This window comes from Hemicordylus capensis, chromosome 3 (assembly GCF_027244095.1).
Source record: "Hemicordylus capensis ecotype Gifberg chromosome 3, rHemCap1.1.pri, whole genome shotgun sequence".
NCBI classification, from domain to species: Eukaryota; Metazoa; Chordata; class Lepidosauria; order Squamata; family Cordylidae; genus Hemicordylus; species Hemicordylus capensis.
Genome location: NC_069659.1, coordinates 257,695,361 through 257,717,896, shown reverse-complemented (window position 1 = coordinate 257,717,896; position 22,536 = coordinate 257,695,361). Strand labels below are relative to the sequence as shown.

The 22,536-nt window shown below is 43.9% G+C and overlaps 1 long non-coding RNA gene across 2 annotated transcripts in view; it reads left to right on the top strand.

Moving 5' to 3' along the window:
* The window catches only part of LOC128352484 (uncharacterized), a 115,063-nt gene that overhangs the window by 39,713 nt on the left and 52,814 nt on the right, over nucleotides 1-22,536 (top strand). The window contains exon 3 of one of the 2 annotated variants that reach the window (XR_008320440.1): nucleotides 18,576-18,931. The exons of the other annotated variant lie outside the window; for it this stretch is intronic. This is a non-coding gene — a long non-coding RNA (uncharacterized LOC128352484). Of the gene's footprint in view, nucleotides 1-18,575; nucleotides 18,932-22,536 lie in introns of those variants that run through there. 2 annotated transcript variants of the gene reach the window in all.

The window sequence follows — 22,536 nt, the reverse complement described above, 5'->3', positions numbered from 1 at the left end:
AGATGCTACTCATGGGAAAGAACGGTGCCCACTTTGAATCCTCATTATTCCCTATGGCAGAAAAATACAAAATCACTAAAAACTAAAAAAATTCTTTAAAATTAAGTGTTTGCCCAATTGCTTTGCAGTTTGGGTGGTAGGTAGCACTCATAGTGCCCTGCCACCCAACTCACCTTGCTGCCCCCTAGCACATTAAAATAAAATTTGAATAGATTCAGATTAAAAATGAATCGAATCCGAGGGCAGCAGATTTGAGTTTGAATCAAATCAAGATGATTCAATTCAAACTCAAATCGAATCACAAAAATCATTTGTTGCACATCCCTATTAGGTACCCACTGCCTGCACTGTCACCTCCCATCACTTTCTGATAAGGACAGGTATTCCCCTTTAAGTGCCACTGTCCCACCCAATGAGATTCAAATGCTCCAGATTTGGAAACAGCCCCTGCATCTCATTGCAGGGAGAGCAACAAGTTCCCACGTGGTACATTCCACTGAAAACTTCCCTGAAGTGATTGAGATATATACAACTCACATCATGCCCAACTACAATTTATTGTGGCTGGGGATGATGGGAATTGTAGTCCCACAACAACAGGAGTACCACAGGTTGGGAACCTCTGGTTTAGAAACTGGGATCAAATGTCATGTAAAATTTTGATTTAGCAAACCTGGATGTCTATGTCACAGCTTCGTACAAATGCTGGGGGAGAAAAGGTAAGGTCTTGTAAAGGCTAAGCAGGGTTTGGGTCCAATTATCATGGTTTGTTAGATTGTGTGAACTGACCCTGTGTGTGTGTGTGTGTGTGTGTGTGTGTGTGTGTGTGTGTGTGTGTGCTGTCAAAAATTATCTTATTGTTTTTGTAGCATGTGTGAATCTGATGATTTGTGAACTTATTGGTAATGGATTTTGATAACGGATCTCTCTCTCACTCTCTTTCTTGCATTGTATTAGTCTATCTGTTTCTGAAAAACAAATTATTAAAATATAACCATTTTTCTTAGCATTATTATTTAATACTAGTGGGCCCGGGCACAGAGCATTTGTGCTTCTAGTGCGGCCGGGCCCACCGCCGCCTGCGCTGCAGCCGGGCCCGCCGCCTTACCTCCACGGCCAGGCCCGAGGGTGCCGCCGCCGGGCAGGGCCCAAGAGTGCCCCCGCCACGGCCGGGCCCGAGAGTGCTGCCGCCGTGGCAGGGCCCGAGAGTGCCCCCGCTGCCGCGGCAGGGCCCGAGAGTGCCGCCGCCGGGCCCGCCGCCGCGGCCGGGCCCGGCCAGGCCCGCCTGGCTCCCCGGCCATGGCCACCGCCGTTCTCCTGGGTGCGCCAGGACCAATCAGGCGCCCCCGCAGCCCAGCCAATCAGCTGGACTGCTGGGACGCATTTCTCCTGGGCACACCCAGGAGAAATATATATATATATTTGCTTTTCATTCCTAAAGGAAACTCAAAGCAGCTAACAATAAGAAATCAATTAATTCAACAATATCACTTGTGTCATTATTTCTATTTTCTCTAGAGAACCATTTCACGTATCACTACTGTTGGGGAAGAGGTATGAATTCCCCTTTTACCTATTGTACCTGAACTCAACTTCGTCACAAGAGGAAGCACAGCTCATGCTTCCTCTCCTCTCTGCCACCCCTCCTCACTGCTGCCTCTCTCCCTCACTTTCTCTCCCTCTGATCTTGTTTCTTATTCTGCACGCTAACACTTTTCAGAATGGCTGTAACTGTGTGATATATCTGGCAGATTTCTGCTAAGGATGGCTGTAAAGAGGGCTTCTTTTATGAGCTGATGTAAATAAGCCCACATTTCTCATTCCCCTTTGATAAGTGAATTAATGGGGGAAAAGATGAATCCATCTCTTTTGAAAATATTTACATACATCATCACAGTGATATGAAGCCTTTGTCAAGGTTAGCTATGCAAAAATATAACAAGTTGACATGTTTATAGCTTTATTAGCAGATTTGCGATGGATTGAAGTGAAAGTCAGTCATTAACAAATCTGGATATCGAGATGTTATACACTCACAAATATACCCTGCACATTCTACTAGCTGAAATGCTAGTAGAGTTCTTTCAAAAGAAGCCAAGTAATTGCTTAGAAGTTAGCAAACATTAATATCAGCAGGAAGATTTTGGCTAGATGAAGACAGCACTACTGTTCAGCAACTCCTGCAGTACAAAGCCTTCTGCAAACAACAGCCCAGCATTAATTTTACAATAGATATCTGACAACTCTAAAATAAATATTCTGACAGCCAAGTTGTTTTCACTGGATTTCATGAGCTGATTGGGGGTGTGTGGGTGAATGGGGAGAGAGAAATCCTGAGTATTGACTCAGTCACAAGTTTGCTATGGCATAAATAAACCAGAGTTTTAAATAAACTGTCTACCTAACATATATTCTTCTTAACTGCTGCTCAACTGGTTTAGTATGTTCATGAGTTATCATAAATGGAAACAATATTTCCTTTGGTAAGAGCTACATGTTCTGGAAAGGTTTTTAGTAACACCTGCTTAGTTTGGTATCCTTCCTTGTTATTTTGGATAATCCAGAAGAAGAGATGGAAATCCTAAGAACGTTTAGTTATACTTCAGATCTGACTTAACTATGACTAACTGACCGGGCGCATAGCATCTGTGCCCCTAGTTTGACTCTTCCCCCCCACTTCAGCCCTTTCTCCCTGTTTTCTGGCGGGCTTCTCTGACGCCCACCCGGCCCGCTTCTCCCCGCCCCCCGCTCACGGTTTCTCCTGCCTCCTGCCGCCGCCTCCTCTTCCTGGCGGCCCAGCCGCCTCCTGACCCCGGCAGCAGCTCAACAGCCTCCTGCCATGCGTGACCTCCCGCCGCCTCAGCCTATCAGGCTCCTCTACCACCCAGCCAGTCAGCTGTGCTATAAAGTAAAGTGTGTCGTCAAGTCGATTTCAACTCCTGGCGCCCACAGAGCCCTGTGGTTTTCTTTTGGTAGAATACAGGAGGGGTTTACCATTGCCTTCTCCTGTGCAGTATGTGATGATGTGATGATAAATTTTTTTAAAAAATTTAAAAGCTAAAAATTGAGAATTATAAAAACTAAAAACTAAAGAATATAACCACAGAAGGGGCATTAAAAAGCCTCTTTAAAAAGATGTGGTTTTAGATGGTTTTTTAAAAAAACAAAACAGTTGAGGGAGGGAGCATGGTGAAGCGCTTCAGGGAGGGCGTTCCAAAGCTGAGGGGCCACAACCGAAAAGGCCCTGTCTCTAGTCCATGCAAACTGAATCTCTGTTAGTGGAGGGATCATGAGCTGGGCCTGAAACGATGAGCAGAGGGCCCTAGCAAGTAATTTTTTATATATCAGTCACCATGGAAAGTCAACAAGCTTTCAGGATGTTTTCCAAAAATGTGGTGAGCCATCATCTCGACGTGTGATGGAATATTCAGACACTTCCACATACAAACCCATGAAATCAACCACATTACTGACTGGAGTTATTAAAACTGAGCAGTCTGCTGCACAATTAGGCTGCTTAAATTTCGCTGAGGTCACTGGGCAATATCCAAACAAATTACTCATGACTAAATGCCATGGAACTCAATGAGACAAGTCAGTCCTAACTAACCTAGTCCTAACTAACTAAGTCCCATTAATTTCAACAGCTGACATGATGCATGGTATTTATGTGTATGGAAGATATGGACGTCACCATTGCAGAAAACCTAGAAGGGGTGTAAGTGACTGGTGATAGCACTACCCCCAGTTCTCTCAGCAGCAGCAGCAGCAGCAGCAGCACATATGTCTTCCATACCCATAAGTACTGCACATGGCAGCCAATGGGACTTCGTTATGATTGACTTAGCCAGGAGGTTGCCTGCTGTGAATTCAACAGGGCAAGTAACTTCAGCAGCATAAGTAGCTGCACAGTAGCTAAAAAGGAGTTTAGTGACTACCTAGCAACATTCAACAAGACATTGGAGTACCGAGGCCACACCCTTTTCACTCCATCAAATGTGCTCCCTGGGATAGCCCACAGTGCCTCCCCAAGCCTGATAGGCAGGAGCGTAGCAACTGATACCTGTAGCTATTGGTTGCCATTATGGGAATCCTGCTGTCACTCTACATGCATTAGCACCTTAGATACACAACTATTAGTGTGGTAGCATGATTGGTGGATGGAAACAGAGGTAATCCAGGTGTTATGACTGTCATTTTGCCCCCTGGATATTGTTAGTTTCCAATGGTTTTCTTATGCTTTTGACTTGCTGCTGGGAGATCACCAGATTGGAACAGTACTGTGCTGGTGGAGTCTACTTTTGTCATTCTAAAATTTAGACAGATATTGAAGCTATATCATTTGAATGCACAGCTGTACCATTACAGCAGCAGCTCTCATTTTCTATACTCAGATGCACTAAATCCAGGCTGTACAAAAACAGTATCCATTGTGTCTGCCTTGTGGCTATGACATGCCAGTTCCCAGCTCCTACACAGCCAGCACTGAAAGCAACAGTAACAGCAACACTTACAATACAGCCCAGTATTGGGCTGTTACAATACAGTTACAATACAGCCCAGCATTAACCCAGCCGCCATTTCTGGGATGATGATGATGATGATGATGATGATGATGATGATGATTAATTCGATTTCTATACCGCCCTTCCAGAAATGGCTCAGGGTGGTTTACACAGAGAAATAATAAATAAATAAGATGGCTCCCTGTCCCCAAAAGGCTCACATTCTTAAAAAAAAAAAAAACCCACAAGATAGACACCAGCAACAGTCACTGGAGGTACTGTGCTGGGGGTGGATAGGGCCAGTTACTCTCCCTCTGCTAAATAAAGAGAATCACCATGGTAAAAGGTGCCTCTTTGCCCAGTTAGCAGGGGATAGTGCAGCGGGAAATGACTTGACTAGCAAGCCAGAGGTTGCCAGTTCGAATCCCCGCTGGTATATTGCCCAGGCTATGGGAAACACCTATATCAGGCAGCAGTAATATAGAAAGATGCTGAAAGGCATCATATCATACTGCATGGGAGGAGGCAATGGTAAACCCCTCCTGTATTCTTCCAAACACAACCACAGGGCTCTGTGGTCTGCAGTAGTCAACAACGACTCAATGGCACACATTACTTTACTTTAAATACTTTCCTCCTGACTGCCACAGAGCTAGTGGATCTCATCCTGCTATTGGCCCCATATCTAACTGATGGGTTCCAGTGCATTAGTCAGAAACTCATATACAGTACATAGGTGGCAAGGATTTGATCTCTTCACTGTCTGTCAGTGGCTACTAGTCTGGTGGCTATAGGCCCCCTCCAGCCTCAGAAGCAAGATGCATCTGAATACCAGTTGCAGGGGAGCAACAGCAGGAGAGAGGGCATGCTCTCACCTCCTGCCTGTGGGCTTCTCGGAGGCATCTGGTGAGCCACTGTGTGAAATCGGATGCTGGACTAGATAGGCCTTGGGCCTGATCCAGCAGGGCTGTTCTTATGTTCTTATGTAGTGCTTTTGATGGAACTACCTCATGTTTACCTTGGACAATGAAGTCGTCATCCTTGCCATGCTTGTGAACACGCATTCTGTATTTTCACAATGGGCCAGTTCAGACAATGTAGCAGGAATGTGTCCTGAAGGCTGCCAAGACTGGATGCTCTCTCGCCTCCTCCCTTTTCCTCCTTGCCTTGCATGCTTCGGGGATCCTGATTTGTTTAAAGCCACAAGTTGTTTGAATTCGGGACCTGTGATTTAACTATGGTTTAGAACAGGGGTTCCCAACCTGTGGTCCTCCAGATGTTGCTGAACTACAACTCACATCATGCCCAACTACAATTTATTGTGGCTGGGGATGATGGAAATTGTAGTTCCACAACAACGGGAGTACCACAGGTTGGAAACCTCTGGTTTAGAAACTGGGATCAAATGTCATGTAAAATTTTGATTTAGCAAACCTGGATGTCTATGTTACAGCTTCATACAAATGCTGGGGGTGAAAAGGAAAGGTCTTGTAAAGGCTAAGCAAGGTTTGGGTCCAATCAACATGGTTTGTCAGATTGTGTGAACTGACCCAGTATCTGCAATATTCCAACCCTTTCTGGTTCAACCATCTTCATTCTCATTAATGATATATGCATGCATGAGAAGTACTCATACTGGTGGGCCACTGTGTGAAACAGGATGCTGGACTAGATGGGCCTTGGGCCTGATCTAGCAGGGCTGTTCTTATGTACTCTTTCTGATGCATGAACATTTCAAAACCAGTGATGCAATGTATCTGTGAACAAAATGCATATGCACAAAAACATGTTTTTGAAGCCTAAAGACTACAAAATTCATAGCTTAATGCAACTGTGAGGGGAGAAAAAAGTGTTAAAACCTCCAGGGCATTTAGTTAAAGTGATATTATGAAATACATTGACCTGCAATCAGATCTAGCTGAGAATCAACCTGGCAGATTAATTTTTTGGGAGGAAAAGTTACTTGTCAGGATCAGTAAAATAGACTTCCTCCTGCTGGTCTCCACATGACTACTTTTGGTTCAGCTTTACCTTAAGGTATTGTCAAACAGCAATTACAAAGCAATCATTGGACTGTGCACACCTGCAACCTATGTGTGACCTTACCTTGTAATTGCTTGCTCCCAGAAAATGTCTGCTTTACTTACAGTTCACAATAAACATCACTGTCATGCATTTCTACACAGTTTATTCAGACTTTTACCTTTTTTATTTATAGCCCTGAATGTGAAACATTTTCCATGTCAAAATGCCATAATGTTATGACTAGATTTGAAGCACGACTGGAGTTACTATTAATCAATGGCTGACATAACTGAAACACCCTTGGAAAGCTTTCCGCTCGCTTTGCAGCAAGGACCAAACTAAATGAGACATCAGGATATATGTGATCACTTTCCCTTTAAAAAAAAGGTGAAATGCAGCCATGAGGAAGGGAGCTGGAAATCTACTTTGAGCACTGGTTGACCTTATCTGTGTGGGAAAATATTTGATCCCCTGATCTTTTGGGCCCCTGTGAAACCAGCAGGGAGAGCTAGATTGATCTGGAGAACGCCCTAGAGAGAATGGGTTAAGGATCCCCTCCTGCTCTGATCTAAGCATCTGTCCCTCTCAGTCCTCCCCACACACATTAGTGAATTACATACATACATACATACATACATACATATTCTTTCCATTGTCTAATCTAATTTTCCCTTAAATATTTGAAAGCATCTCACATTTTGTGGGGTTTTTTTTTGCTACTCCTGACTTCTGTTATGTCCTCTAGCTACAGCTTCAACCCAAGGTTCCTTTCAGTTTCAGATATTCACACCCCAAAATGTAATTTTTCCTCACTGTGACCCAGAATGTCCTTGGAATCCACCCACCTCCAGAACATTTTTTAAACTGGGGTGGTTGACATTTGCCTGCTGTTGCTTCCATCATCCTCATCAAGTTGGCCACCCCTGAACTAGTCCACAAACATGTTCCCACACTTACATAGGAACATAGGAAGCTGCCATATACTGGGTCAGACCATTGGTCTATCTAGCTCAGTATTTTCTTCACAGATTGGCAGCAGCTTCTCCAAGGTTGCAGGCAGGAATCTCTCTCGGCCCTATCTTGGAGATGCCAGGGAAGAAACTTGGAACCTAAATGCTCTTCCCAGAGTGGCTCCATCCCCTAAGGGGAATATCTTACAGTGCTTACACATGTAGTCTCCCATTTGTATGCAACCAGGGCAGACCCTCCTTAGCTATGGAGACAAGTCATGCTTGCTACCACAAGACCAGCTCTCCTGTCTTAATTGCTTGTTCGCACCTGTGTATGCTACTTATATGTGCACCTATATTTTAAGGCCAAACTGGGGGAAATCCTTGAAACCAAACTTGCAAGCTGGTGAGAAGATAAAGAAGTTGGGCTGTGAACTCCTTTTGCCTCATAGGAACTCAGGTTGCCCTCTATGTCACTGTATATTTTAGACCTCATAGACATTTCTGAAGACATTTAGAAAACGGAAACTAATGAAACCGTAAGTATTTTCACAGAGTGCAAACAGGCATTTTACCACACACAATTAGAGCAGTGCTAGAATTATTACCTATACAGTATTATATGAATGATGGTAATATTCTCTTATGGATCAGAGGAAAAAATGGCCTCATTTTGAAACCAAGCCTGTGATTCTAAGATCCTCTTACTTAAATACAAGTTGAAAAATGATCTATATATTTTTAAAAAACAACTAAAAGTTTCTTATTTTGCAGGCATTTTCCAGCACCTCTCTAGGTTTTCTGTTTCAAGCCTGGATGATTATGGCTCAATAATCATGAGCCATAATTATTGGGGGGGGGGGCAGATTTCAATGTAATTGCCAAGTATGGATTATGATCACTTAGAGCTGTCAATAGATTCATGAAATCTTAGTTGATTAGTTTTATGAGTTTTAACCGATTGACCAGTACATTCATTCATGATACAACTCCCTATGGATAAAACAAATTTTGGGGGGGGGCTCTTCTTTTTGTAGATTATGCATGTATGTGTCACAGCAGGCCCCATGGTAGAAGAGGCTTTCCCTCCTGTGTGTGTATGAGAGAGAGGAGAATGTATTCTTTAAGAGTAAAACTAGACATGGCATCAAAGATTCATCCTCAACTTTTTGTTGTTGCTAAAAGTAGCCATGGGTGACTCAATTTGGATCAGGGTCACCATCATTATGCTGCAGGGAGGTGGCATTGAACTATTCCTCTCTTCACCATGACCTCATGAACATCTATAACCACAGAAATAAATAAAAAGAAACAGAATGGTATTTGGATCTTGGGCACACTACTGGAGGAAGAATTAATGTCTCCTTTCCTCATACCATGGGTCTAATCCAAATCAAGGTTTCACAGCTATTTTTTTAGCAAAACAAACAAACAAAACCCCCCATAAAACAGAGATGCATTCACACATCTCCAATGCCATATCTAGTTTTGCACTAGGACGAGTGCCATATTAAATATGGGAGTTTTAAATATGAAAAATAATTAATATTTTTCATGGGTTGTTCAATCAGGGCCACTTAATTTTGTTGATGAAAAGGTTTATAACTTATTATGCTTACCAAAGCGTGTTGTGGGTCAGCCTGAGCCAAACTCTCACTCCATGTTAGGGTGGGTTTTTTTACTGCAGATTGTATTGTTGCATGTTGAAACATCCTATTGAATAAGCTCTTACATGATTTCAGGGCCAATTTATACTTTACAGAGGAGAGCTGGTCTTGTGGTAGCAAGCATGACTTGCCCCCCTAGCTAAGCAGGGTCTGCCTTGGTTGCATTTGAATGGGAGAACACATGTGAGCACTGGAAGATATTCCCCTCAGGGGATGGAGCCACTCTGGGAAGAGCAGAAGGTTTCAAGTTCCCTCCCTGGCTTCTCCAAGATAGGGCTTGGATTCCTGCCTGCAACCTTGGAGAAGCCGCTGCCAGTCTGTGTAGAGACAATACTGATAGACCAGTGGTCTGACTCAGTTGCAATGTCTATGTACCACAATATATACAGAAGTGGAGTGGCTAATTATTTTGGTCTTGCGTCATTTTTTGCAAAGAAACCCAACCATTTAAATGAAGTAACATTCCCAATGGAGAGTGCATGCATGCTGCTGTTTAAACTTTATGTACCTGAGTTCAGAAAGCAATACAAGACTCAGCCCTAAGTTCAAGCATGTCGTCCCACTCTGCCATACTGCATGGCACACAGTGGGTCTTTTGGCAATATTGTTTCCAGCTATACCTGAAAGCAAGGACTTTTCAGAAACCAGGGCAGAGCCAGCTGGATGGATACCTCTTGAAAGGCCTAGAAGTATTCCAATTGCAGCAGTACCAGGAACTAGTCATTTGGCTCAGAAGCAGCAAAAGGAAGATACTAGCTGAAAACATTGACATTAGACTCTTGCATCTCCTCTCCACATTCACACATCACAATCCTATGATGTGTTTCTTCCAGCATGGACATGAGACAGTGACATACTTTGCATGCAAAAGGTTCCAGGTTAAACCCCCTGGCACCTCCAGTTAAAGGATCTCAGATACCTGGCTGGAAAGGAGGACCAGGGGCATCCACAGGAGCTTTCCCAGAGGGGGCAAAGCCAGCAATCTAATCTCCCCCCTCCACCTTGGGAGTATACCCCATTGAATTTAATGGGGACTGGCTCAATTGGGGGGGGGGCTGCCCTCATTCAGGATAAGGCAGCTCAGTATGTTCCTATGTGAACAGCTGAATACTATGGTTAGCAAAGCATTTTTAATGTGGAGGCTGCCTCTTATGCTGGACAGTAGCATGGCAGCTTAATGAGCCTCAAGGGTGTAGCTATAATTGAAATAGGGGGAGACAAATGTCCCCAAACACCTGAGGGAGGCGGGACCACGGGCTGTGTGACAGCTTGCTCTTTGCTCTCTGCCTCCCATCTCCACAGCAAGATGAATGCATTGGCAATTCATCTTGGCTTCATGGGGAAGGAGTTCTTTTCAGGAGGGGAATGGGGAGGAATGTCAAGCAGCATGCCTCCCTCCTACTCTCCTTTTGACTGGCCAGCTAGTGCTCAGGTCCAGCCCGCCCCTTCCTCGGCCTGACTGACAGGAAGGAGAAGAAGAGGGAGCATGGGTCCATCTTCACGTCTTGTCCTAGGGCCCACTGCAAGCTTGCTACACCCCTGCTGGGTAGGGATGTGCGAAACGGCTAGAGGTCACCGCAACCAAAATGGTCGCCATGGCCATGGAGAGGGCCAAAACGGCCAGAAAATAGGCCAAACTGGCCCATAGAAAACTAGGGGAGTCCGGCAGGGGGAGGGGGTACTGCTAGAACCTCCCCACCACCACGGTCGCAGCAGCACCCCCTGGATGCTGCCAAACCTGAAGGTAAGTTTTTTATTTTAAAAAACTCCCCTGGCACACTTTAGAACCCTGAAGCAGCTTGAATCCAAGCCAAGATGGGGTTCTAGTTTCGGGGTGCCAAAACCACACTTACTTGATCTGTTTTGAGCCTGGTTTCGACTTGAACCGGACTGGGCAAACTGGTTTTGTGCAGACCCCTACTGCTGGGCCTGCTTACTAGCGTATGTGAGTCCTCCTGTGACACAGGGCTTCATGAGACTCTTCAGAGAGTCTCAGAGCTGCTTCTTACCTCATGGGAATGGTGCCAAGCCTCCTTTTCTATAGTTTTGGACAGTATACACATGTTTCCCCCTGTGTCGCAATGTGTGAATTCCACATACTTGGCATTCATTCATCTCACTGCAGAGCAATAGGCAAGCTCCCCATGGTACCCAGAAGTGCATAAGAGGAGACCCAAGTCACTGGTTAAACTACTTGCTGCTGGGGCCTAGTTGTTACCTGTGTTGCTTTTGCAGTTCCATCCTTTCTCAGGGGTTCTTTGTGAGGGGGCATTTTCTGTCAATATCTTTGAAATGGAAAGAGAAGAAATACATGAGTCAATTACTTCTAGAAAGCTTTCTCTTGGCGTTATTATCCCCTCAAAAGAAAGTAAAATGCATTAGTATGGACAATAAAGCTCTGCAATTCAGAATACACCTTGTGCTTTACACATTGTTTGCATGTAGGATTTTGTACAGGAATGCTGAGACTTTTTTGTAACAAGCTAAGCAAGACGCTGGAGAGGGCTGACAGAAATAACTTGCTTGCCAGAATGCAGCACAGTAAAATTACTATGTACAAAGGATTTGGGTTGCTTTGAGAAAAGGGGCCGCATTCCAAAAGAAGTTGAGGTGCACTTAACCCAAGAGATTTCAATGCACTTAAACATAGCTGATGTGATGCTGGATTGTGGCCAGAGATGTGTATCCAGCTAAAAGGCAGGGCCAGGTGTTTGACTAGATTAGATGCAAGTAGTCAACGCCTGGCCCTAATTGCTAGAATAAGCTGAGACAAGTTTTCATTAGGTGCTTGCCATGAATTATATGATGCACTTATCAGTGGGTTCATTCACCTGATGGTGTGGTGCAGAAGAGTCAAATGAGTTTTGAAAGCTGTGGTATCTATACATTTGTCCTTTTCTGAGGTCAGAAGAGGCAATTGCCTCAGGTATGATTTTGTATTGTGCAAATTCTGTCAGAATAGCACTTTATAGTATAGGCAATAGCTAGTATGGTGCATGTTTTATAGAGGTTTCACCTGATTACTCATTGATTAAATACATTTTAATATCACCAAAATCTCAATACAGTTGCCTGTTTGTACATACTGGGAGAAGTATGAGATAACTTACAGTTCTAATGACAAAGAGAAGCTTCTAATTCTGAGGCCACTTTTTATTGGAGGTGGTGTTAAATTCCTTATTCTGGTAATTTGCCAAACAAAGCATGAACCTACTATTTGCCCCCACAGAGGACAGGGTGCAGAGGCATGCAGCTATGAGCCATGTCCACAAGTGCCATCTTTTCTTGATGGTGGAATCCCTGTGCTTTTAAAAGCTGAAAAACTAACATAAACTAAACATATATAGCTTTCATCATTCCCTGTACCTTGATGCTGGAAAAATTCTGCAGCAGTTACATTTCTGTTGGTCTTGTCATTTTAAAAGACAGATTAGCTCTGATAGACTCAAAGGTGGCAACTTTGCCACTTGTGAGTGAGAGCCCATGTCTGGGCATGGCCTCATTTTCCATTTGGCCTAAGAATAAGGAAAGGAAAAAGAATAAGGAAAGGAAAAAGAAAAGTAAGCCAGTTTACCCTAATTTTTCCTCCTTCTCTACTCGCTCACTGTGCCTTCCTTATGCATGTGGAGCTTTCAGATGCTTTCTTCTACACACATATGTGATCTTGCCCCACAGGTCTGAATTTGCATAATCAGCAGATCAAGTAAAGGTTTTGTTGATTAATCCATTAATCCAAATATTGAACTGATAAATAACTCATATACTAGAATAAAAGAAGGTTTAACACCACCAAGTTATGCAATATAAATAAAGAGGATCTGCTCCTCTTCTGCTGCCACTTCACTCAAGAAAATATCCATCAGTTCATCATCAACCACACGGTAACTGAGTGAGATAGAAATGTCTGCACATGGCATATTTTTGTTTCATTTTTTTTGTTCCTGTTTCTTACAGAAATAACCTCAAGAAATAACCTCAGGAGTGAATCAAACACAGTTGTCAATAGTTTACAATGATGCCCTACCCTAGAAACATCACTCAAACTATTGCACAGTTCCACAGCTATTACACCCTGGGCACACAATTGTTGTCAGCTTCGAGATAAACACAACACTTTTAGTCAAGTTTAGCATGTACAGTTATACTTCATCTCTTACTTCTGTATTTTGGAGGTTAATGCCAGGCTCCTTATTCATCCTTTTGGGATGAAATTAAAATTATTTTTGAATTATTTCCATCACCCATTCATTTTGTAGAGCCCTTCTCCATTTCCTCCTCTGCACGGAACACAGCTGTCAGCAACATCTCCAGGAGGGACAGTACTAAAATGGAAAGTTGTTTGTGTCAACAGTGCTTTTTGCCCTGAAGCATTTTCTCCTGACATCCAAGGCAACCAGAATAGTAAAGTTTCATTACACAAGGGTCAATTCAGATAAACAGCAACATTTCTAATTACATAGTTTTATCTTTAGCATTAACAAGTCTTTGCAGCCTTTTGATCTGTATTACTTCACTAAGTTTTGATTCTTCTGACATGCAGAACACAATGTGGTTCTATTGTCACTTTTGTAAGTGGGTGTCCTTGCAAAATTACTTAAGTCTAATTAAGTATTGCTTAATTACTGCCCCCAATCCAGTTAGTTATAACTAAATCCCACAAAAGCCAATGGGGCAAGGAATACTAAGTAAACTGAATAACTTTGCTGTCAGAGGAATTTAGTAATAACTATCTTTAGTTGGACTGGGATGATAGTGTTTATCCAACCAAAAGCCTGCATCTATTGAATATAAAGGAAAGGGCTAAGAAAGTATAGATGACTCTCTTTTTTAATCACACCTATGTCATTTTCTCCATTACTGTTGAATAAATGAACGTGTCCATAGAGAAAAAATGTGTCTCTTCCCCCCTTGCACCTGCCTCCTATGATCCTTCCTTATAATTTGATCACTTCTCAATTGATTTTTCAAAACCACTTAAACTACACTATTTATATAAGAATATTCCAGAATAAGTATTTTGAGAACAGAAATGTCATTCTTTGAAGATCACTTCAGTTTTTGGTTGGTTTACACATTGATGTAGTACAGACGGAAGAGCATTGACAAAAATGAACAACTCTGGCAAGGCCAAGAGCTCTCAACTGAACTTTCTTTTATCCCAGATTAAACAATGGCATAAACAATTGGGGGCTTTATATCTTTTTTTGTAAAGAGCTCCTAACTCTAAAAGGAAATACTGAGGCAATTCTCATGACTTACCAGGCGGGTGGGCAGGCGGAGGGAAGGCTTTGCAAACTTTGCAACAGATGAACATTCTTAGGCTGGTGGGAGCATGGAGTGCACTCCCCAGATGTGCACTTTGGTAATGTTGGAGCCTGGACCTAAAGGCCTATGGAGTCCCGTCCCCCACCAAGGCCTTTAGGTCCTCTGCTGCTGGAGGCCCCACTCCCACTGCAAGTTAAGCATTGCCCCCCCCCACACACACACACCATGACAAACACAGTATTTTTGACATGTGGGGTATATTTATGGAAATATGCAGTAGCAGAAACATTTCAACATGCAATTTAACATATTCCCATCCCACATTTTTCTTCCCCCTCTGTCTCTAAAGCCTCTGGCACAGGTCATAATCACACATGGCTACCTAGCGCAATGCAGCCCAGCAGCGACCACACCACCTGGGACAGTCTAAAGAGGATTTGGGAGCCCTCAGGTGGTGTGGAGGCATTGGAATTTGGCTTCAAAGTCCAGGCGTAAGAGCATCACTGGCCCTCTTCCCACATGATCAGTGCTGCTCTGTGCATAAGATTGCTCTGAGGATTGCTCAGAAGCCAGGACTCGTTATCCTGGCCTCCAGTATCCCACAGTGCTCCAGGGAACAGGCACTCTAGGCACATGTCTCTGTGTCAGCACGAGCTGCAAGCAAGCTGTAAGCAGCTTCCGCTGACACAACCCCAGGAGCCAGATTAAGGGTGCATTTTCACCCTTAACCCCAGCTAAGAGCCAGGCTTCAGAGATGGTTTTGGAGCCATATTGTCACTGGTATCTGTACAGTTCCCACGGGCAGTGAAGTTCAGGCTCGGCTGCCTAAGCCTGGGCTTGGCTGCTCGTGAGAACTCACAGCAAGGGAATGGTGAACAAACCCTGGAATTTCTTCTCCAGGTTGTCCTCCTGAAAATTATGTGAATTTAGGCATTCGTTATCTGGGTACAGTGGCAGACTTCCAGACTAAGTCATTCATTTCATTTCCAATCACTTGTATTTGTATACTACCTTTCCAGGCTGGCCTCTCAAAGCAGTTTGCATACAATTAACATACTAAAACAATCAGGTTTCTGGCTGTGGCTGTCATTGTTTGCTAAAGCTGCAGTAGGCCCAATGTAAGCCATCACCAGGAAGAGTATGGCAGCAAACAACAGTTATAAGACATAAGAGAGGCTCCGGCCTACCACCTCTTCTTCTCCATGGCATCTTTAAGTAATGTGGACGAGCATTGCCAAGCAACCTAGGAGATGTAGTCTCCATCTTGTTTCTTGCCCCTGATGGTGTGCTTTTCCTTCTTCTTTCCCCCATGGGGAGCTTCTCCTTCTGCCCTCCTCCCATGCCCAGTGAGGCATTTTTCCTTTCCCCTCTTTGCTCCCCACTCTGTCACTCCATACTATAACTTAGGAATTGCTCTAAAGGACTACTTAATATCAATAGCACTACTCTGGTGCAATTTAGTCTGCATTTACAGAGGAGATGGAAGTACTCTGCTCCCCCACTCCAGTATGCTCTGCATCCAGTCCCTCTGATCTTCCCAACTACAGCATTTGTCTGTAATGACAAAGATACCTGGGGGGAAACTCATCCCAATTACAGTATTTGCTCCTGTGGCACGTATGGATACAGGGTGCATCAGCACAGATGCAACTGCTAGCCAGCATGCTCCCATCCCCTCTGTACCAGGGTACAATGAACCCAGATAGTGAAAATCTGAACAGGGTTTGTGGGAGTGGCAGCCGGAAGAGTGAATGGGGCAAGCGTTCCCCAGAAATAGTTCACTTCCCTTGCCACCTGCCCATTACTGGAAAGGTACTTTTTAGAGTGCTAACACTTAGAGAGTCTATCTATCTATCTATCTATCTATCTATCTATCTATCTATCTATCTACACACACACCAATTCTTCCATATATTTTTAGGATGTGCATTGATGTGAAAAACACCAGCAGCTTTCCTTTCAGAACTCTTTTTTAAAAAATTAAAAAATGGCTACTGTGCATGCACAAATGGCCTCTGTGAGGCCCTGGGCCATGCCATGCCATTTATGCATGTGTGGCAGCGGGCAACATGGCCACGACGCCAACTTACCAAGGCCCATACGGGCCAAAAAAGGGCTTAAAATGGGCCGCGGCAGTGATAAATGAGGCCAGTGGGGGGAGGGGGAACCTTTGCAGACACAGACACCCCCGCGGCCTAGAGGAAGCCCCCCGAAGGGGCAGGAGGTAAAAATTTTTTAAAAAAACAACACATTGCCACACACACACACTCAGACCGAACCAAACCAGGGGATGTTCTATGGGTACTGGACCGAACTGGTCCAGTCAGGTTCGAGTCTAGTCCGGACTTGAACTGAACCAGGCCAGCCAGTTCCATGCACATCCCTAGTTGTTACTGATAAACCTTATTAATTAGATTGATTTCAATCAGAAATGGAAGCCACATCAACATGGGATTGATGCATTGGAGATAGAAGCCTAATATACCCAATTAGGCATAGGAGAGAGGTGAGTGGCTCAGCAGTAGAGCATGAATGCAAAATGTACCAAGTTCAATCTCTAGGTAGATCTCAGAAGGACTCCTTTCTGAAACCCTGGAGAATTGCTTCCAGTTAGTGTAGATAATATTGAGCTAGATGGACCAAGAGTCTGACTCTGTATAAAACAGCTTCATATATCCATACGCGTTATTTCTGAAAGGGCAAGTTCCCATTTGTATTTATAGCCACAGATTTCTTCATGGATGAGATGCATGGATTCTATTCTCAGATTCTATTCTATTCTCAGATATAGCAACATGCTGCAGAAAAGCAGAAGCTCAAGAGGACTGCACTTTTCATTTTGCATGTGTCAAGCAGCTGACCTTACAAATAATTAAGTCTCCATTCCTCCTATCATTCAAGATTAATGATAAACTTTGACTTACAAGTTAAATGTGATTGCAACATGCACTGGCCTGTATTCATTGAATCTTGAATTTCAGGAGCTTTGTGGGTAAGACACTTTTGATGGGTCTCAGCAAGAGCAGCACTACATTATAGGGATGTGCACGAACCGTGGCTGATGCACAGTACTGAACTGGTTCAGAACTCTGAGGTGCTGGCGAGGAAAGAGATTGATGAGCAGTACCTTTGAAAGGGAGTGCAGCAGGTCTCCATGCAGCTTCCCCACACACGGTGGCGCACATATGGCCTCCACACATGCATGGAGGCCATGTGCATGCTACTGCCATGTGCGAGCTGTTGCAGGAAGAGCCATCATAGCAGGAAGCTGCATGGAGATAGGGACCTGCTGTACTCCCTTTTAAAGTTGCCACTCACTGCTACCTCCCTAGCAGCACCTCAGATGAGTGCCGAACCAGTTTGACCCTCACCCAAACAGGTTCAGCACCGAACCTGTGCACGAATCTCAGTTCGAGCACATGCTTGCTATATTATCTCCACTTTGATTTCTGCTCATAAGCGGCTAGTAAAAACTGTGGTCAAATCAAGATATATTTACCGTATGCTTTGTCAGCATATACCTTACTATTCCCCATGACAAAAGGAAACTATGTTCATTCATTGCAATTGTCTCTTGACCTTCCTGCAGTGGGAGCTGGGGGCTTAAATGCAAAAGCTATAGAATTTGGGAGCAAGGGAGTTAAAAGGCTGAGCCAAGAGGTCATGAGTCATGAATAAGGATAATTGATAATTGTTGTGTCATCACTGTAGAAATGTCAACACTTTTTTTTTAATGCAGAGACTACTTGAATCAGGGTGTCCAAAATAAAGGCCTGCAGTTAAGTACACAGAATGTGAATTAGGTCAAACAGGCGGGTGGGGGGGGGGAGGACCCAGCATACTAAAAATGGAACATGCTGGTTTTCAGCTGAGTTCATTGTCACTTACTCATCACTGTTCTGTCACTTTCTGCAACAAATAAAAAACAGTTTTTATAAAGATGCAGAGTTTGAATGTGGGAACACCACAAGAAAAATGCATAGAAGTAAAGGAGCAAAGAGTGTGTTTGTGGAAGAAAATATGAAATGGCCACTCCATGGACAATTACCACTCTAGTTAGTGGTCTGCTGCACAATGCCAATGTTGTAGCATAACCTGGTAGTATGCATAGAAAACTCCATACATAATACTGTGGAAATATACCCTGTGTTTTCCATTCACAGCACACCTCCAAATTGTGAGTGTATAATCACAAGAAAGAAAGAAAGAAAGAAAGAAAGAAAGAAAGAAAGAGGGAGGAGAACCCACAGTGATCTGCTCTCCATTGAACAGCAGAGCATGCCATGGAGAGAAAATTATTTAACAGTATTTCAATTGCTCCTTTTTGTGCTCTCCATGAGTTTTCCCTCCCTTTTTGTGTTACATTTTTACTGGCATTCAAATAAAGCATGTTAAGAAGAAAGCTGGGATGTTTTCTTACCTAGAAGAAAAATAATTACTCCCGTGCTTAAAAGCTTTTGTTCCACATGTCTGGAACTGTCCTTAGCTGCCTGCTGTCAAGAAAATCTTCTGAATACATCATTTTCTGAGTGAATTTGAGCAATCTGTGAGCTACTCATTTAAAGGCCTTGAATCGGAATGCATTATGGCACTTAGCACATTACATAAGATAAATGCTGTTCCACCCACATAGCCAAAAAGAATTTATTATTCATATGTTTATTTATTGCTGATGATTGAAAACAGAGGAAAGCAATTTCAGTAGTATATGGTTTTTTATACTTTGGTCCTCCTGTGAGAGATTATTGACTTTAATCAGACTAGTTCAGAAGATTTCAAACCACACCCCAAGATAGTTGAGAAAAAGAAAGATTTATGACCATATAAGTTTGTATCAAACCCTGGAATTCCTCTAGAACTCCTCTAGAACTCAGGGAAGCAAAAGAGCTACATGAAAAATAAGAGCTTGGTCAACTACAGTAGTTCTATACTCAACAAATGAATAAATGAACAGCTCCTGACTGAGATGGGAGGTAATTGGATTCCTTCTCCTTGTCTTTTTCATATAATCATTAAAGAGGGCTCAGAAGAACTAGGGAAGAAATCACAACCTCCACTAGCTAATGTTAGACCTTCCACAGTGAGACTTAGAAAATCAAGGAAGAAAAATGGTTAGCAGCACAGGAATGAAGATGCATGGCTTAGTCTACATGCAGCAGCCCCCATCTCCCAGTACGCTGCACTGTATGTCACCCAGAATGTTTGTCCTCTTGGTTCATAAGAACATAAGAATAGCCCTGCTGGATCAGGTCTGAGACCCATGTAGTTCAGCATCCTGTTTCCCAAAGTGGCCCACCAGATGCCATTGAAAAGCCCACAGGCAAGTGGTGAGGGCATGCCCCCTCTTTTACTGTTGCTCTCCTGCATCTTGCCTCTGAGACTGGAGGTGGCCTATAGCCACCATACGAGTAGTCACTGACCGACCTGTCCTCTGTAAATTTGTCTACACCCATTTTAAAGTCATCCAAACTAATGGCCATCACCACATCCCATGGCAGACAATTTCATAGATTAATAACGTGCTGTGTGAAAAGTACTTCCTTTTATTGGTCCTAAATTTCCTGGCCTTCAGTTTCATGGGATGACCCCTGGTTCTAGTGTTGTCGGACAGGGAGAAAAATTTCTCTCTGTCCACTCTCTCTACTTCATGCATGATCTTATACATCTCTATCATGTCTCCCCGTAGTGGCCTCTTTTCTAATCTAAAAAGCCCCAAATGCTGTAGCCTTGCCTCATAAGGAGGGTGCTCTAGGCCCCTGATCATCTTGGTTGCCCTCTTCTTTACCTTTTCCAGTTCTACAATGTCCTTCTTAAGATACGGTTCTTAAGATACCAGAACTGCACACAGTACTCCAAATGTAGCCACACCATAGATTTGTATAAGGGCATTATCATCTTAGCATTTTTATTTTCAATCCCCTTCCTAATGATTCCTAGCATGGGACTGGCCTTTTTCACAGCTCCTGTGCACTCAGTCGACACTTTCAATGAGCTGTCCAGCACGACCCCAAGATCTTTCTCCTGGTTAGTCAAAAATTCCTGCATAAGACTGGATGAACTACCTATGTCCCACATTTCACCAGTCAGGATGGAGAGAGGTGTTGGCTGATGAGTTCTTTGGTGTGGAATTTGCAAAGGAAACTTGAGACCAGTAATTAGAGAGTTTGATGCTATTACGGAGACATTACAGTATTACAACAGACTGCATTTATGATGAGAACTGGGAATAAAACAGACTTTCAGGAAGTTCCTTTGCATGCAGATTTGCCCATTTTAAAAGTTTAATAAAGTTAGCTATTTAGTTATTTAAATGCCATATGTGCCTAGTTCACATTACTTTCAGGAACCCAAAAGGTCTTATTTAGCATTCACTTGGTAGAGCAGAATATCCTCCTGCCCCCCACCACACCCAGCATATAGCTGAACTCTCTGCCAAATATAGGGGGCAGGGTTTGTAAAGAAAATTATCTATTTGGAGTGAAAATATAACTAGCCTTCTTGAGAATTAAAGACTGAATACTACTCAGTGCCAGCCCATCCACAAGATATCATCCCAAGAATGAGCTATGGAGGACAGTAAAGTTCAGTGGTGAGAAATGGGATGTTTGTGAGGGGGCAGGAGAGAGAGGGGGCAAATTCAGACATAACACAAAATGAGAGTTTAACGGGGCAGAGGTTGGAACTCCATTACATCTGAATGTGTGCAACACAGTTTCGCAGAGGAAGCGACCTGAGGTTTGCCTCGCCAAACTCCAGTTTGAACCTTCGGTTTGTAGTAAGGTTCACTGCTGAGACCAGAGGGTAGGCTGCTGAAACATTATGGCCGAACACAGATAGTGCTATAGCTGCAGTTCTGTGAGGTTTTTGGAACCTCAATCATAACTGCAAGGTTTTTGAAACCTCAGTCATAAAGATGGTGGCACAGACCCACCCAGGAATCAGATCATGCCCATTGCATGCTTGCTTACTCATGAGAAGGGTTGGGCAGCAGGATTAGCATTGCCCCAGTGAAAGGAGCAACTCAACATCTGTGAAGATGATGGATGCTAATCCCAAGCGGACTGCCAACTCATGAGAGAGTGAGGCCATGGGGACACCCCCTTACAACTCATGCAAACAGGACCCTCTTTGTTGAGGTTGCTCAACTCATGAGCGTGCAGTCTAATGGAAGATCAAGGGTGTTTACCCCAATAGTTCTCCTCAGTAGACTGTCCCTCTCATGCGAGGAGTAGCCCACTGGCTGCAAGCTGCCAGGGGAGCAGGGGTGGTTTGATCTGCATGGATTGCTTTGCTGGGGTGAGCCATCATAAAAGCATCCTAGGTCACAGCAGAACAGGCCCCCCCCCGCCAAGGATCCATTGCCCTCCCTCTAATACATATCCCTTCCTAGGAAGTCATCATGTTCCCTTCCCTTTCCTGAATAACAGGGAAATAGTGCCAATTCAATACCCCCACCCCCATGCCAGCCCCTGGAATTGTGCTTGTGCAGGACTTTTTATTATTATTATTTTTTGGCGGGGCTGAGGGTGGCGGAGCAATCATTGTCAGAGGAAGCATTGGCATGACTTGGCATTTAAAGGGATTTAAATGCCCTTTCCACGCCAAGGGCAGGCGGACCATTCCAACAAGGCACAATCGTGCTCGGCACACCCCCTTCTTTTGTGGCTGATTGCAGTAGGTATGGAGCTTTCTGGGATGCAGCCTCAGCAGATCAGCAGGAGGAAGGGTCCATCCTGCCCTGAAACCGGAGGCTGCCAAACCGCGGTTGGATGAACATCTGTGATGCAATCAATGGTTTGAAATTGAAACTGCAGGTTTGTCAACCTCCAGTTGCATGTTACATGTGAATTCATCCAGAGAGAGAGTGAGAGAGAGACAGAGACAGAGAGCGCTCTAGATCAAGTATGGGGTTCAGGGAATGGGAAGAGAAAGGGGCTGCCTCCTGCTCCTGCCTGATCCCAACTACCTTCTTTCTGCTCCTGGTTCTGCAAGAGGTTCTCACTGCAACTGCCGAGGACAAAGTCCTCTTTTGTCCTGACCACAAAAAAGCACAGGATCTCTTAGGAAACCCAAACTATTTTCCCAGACTGTACTGAAAAAGCTATGACTGCCAAACACACAAGC